At 55.6% G+C, this 1,430-nt stretch overlaps 1 non-coding gene across 1 annotated transcript; it reads right to left on the reverse strand.

Moving 5' to 3' along the window:
• Positions 1–833: 833 nt before the first annotated feature.
• Positions 834–940, reverse strand: LOC114891101. Its single transcript, XR_003792417.1, has one exon. It is a non-coding gene; the product is annotated as a U6 spliceosomal RNA (small nuclear RNA).
• Between the last annotated feature and the right edge of the window lie 490 nt (positions 941–1,430).

Here is a 1,430-nt window from a genome sequence, read left to right on the forward strand (position 1 = left end):
ACAAGACCAGGATATTTGAAACACTGGGCTCCGAGGACTGGTGGGAAGAGAGGGATCAGGTCTGCGGGCGAGTGTCCATCCCTACACCAAAAAGGCACTTTCCACTCCAAGATCAGAACGCCCCAGTTTGGGAACACCCTGGCGGTCTAGTGGTTAGGACTCCGTGCTTTCACTCCTGAGGGCCCGGGTTTGATCCCTGGTCAGGGAACTAAGATCCCACAAGCCGCGCGGCATGGCCAAAAAGAAAAACAATGGAAAAAAGAAGAAGAACCCCCGAGTTTCAATCCCTCTACATTCCAGAATGTCAAGAGTCCAAGATCTTAAAAGTGCTCCAGATTTTAAGATTCCAACGGTTCTAAAATTTCCAAGATTTTAAGACTTCTAAAGATTCTGAAAGCTTGAAAGTTTCCAAGGTTCTCGAAGTTCCAAAGGCCTCTACTCCCCAAATTCTAAAAGCCACCTCCCCACCCCAAACCCACTTTGGGCCAACGCGGAATCGAACTTGAGGGACTTGGAAAGAGCACGGCCACCAACTTTATCTCTTGATTTTTCTCCGGCCAGGGGCTGTGGCCACCCCTCTTTGGGCATGGCTATCCCTGAGGGTCAGGGGAGGGGACAGTGTTTTCTGAGCTCTGAGTGTCCTCCTTGACAAGGGGCCGAAGAAGTCCCTGAGCAGACCAGGTCGGACCTTCGTCCTTCTCCATCCCCCTCAGGGCCCCCAGTCCTTCTCTAGGAAAGGTCAGTGTTGTCTGGGGTCCCAGGCCAAAAGTCCCGTCTGCTCACTTATTCTTTTTTTTTTTTTAAAACATCTTTATTGGAGTATAATTGCTTTAAAAAATATGGAACGCTTCACGAATTTGCATGTCACCCTTGCTCAGGGGCCATGCTAATCGTCTCTGTATCGTTCCAACTTTAGTATATGTGCTGCCGAAGCGAGCACTGCTCACTTATTCTAAAGCACTGGGCCCTCAGAAAGCTCACAGTCTAGTGGGGGACAGATGACCCAGCAGTACGGACCCCTGGAAGGACCTTTAGCAGGGCCGTGGCATGGCCAGGCTTCATCCCCGTTGGGGGCCCTGAGCTCCTACCCTGCCTCTTACAGGCTCCCCGCTGCCAGCCGCGCCCAGGTCACGCCACACGGACGCCCGCCTCGGCTTCCCGCGGGCCGGGACCTGCTGCTCCGCCTGCCCGCTCCGGGCCTGGCCCTCCTCACGCTCCGCCGGGTCACCTACAGCTCAGCTTCGGCTCTGCTTCTGCTGCTCACTGAGCTGGACCCTCCTGGCTGACCCTGATCCTCACGAGATGACCACACCTTCCCTCAGGGAGAGAGGAAAGCCCGCTCAGGCCAGCCCTCGCCCCAGTCAGGATCCCTCCCCAGTGGGCCGTGCCATGGCAGCAGCAGGCGGAGGGGAAGAGACTTGGGGCTGGGA

Source organism: Monodon monoceros, unplaced genomic scaffold (genome assembly GCF_005190385.1).
Source record: "Monodon monoceros isolate NGI ecotype Baffin Bay Population unplaced genomic scaffold, NGI_Narwhal_1 Contig7043_ctg1, whole genome shotgun sequence".
Classification (NCBI taxonomy): domain Eukaryota; kingdom Metazoa; phylum Chordata; class Mammalia; order Artiodactyla; family Monodontidae; genus Monodon; species Monodon monoceros.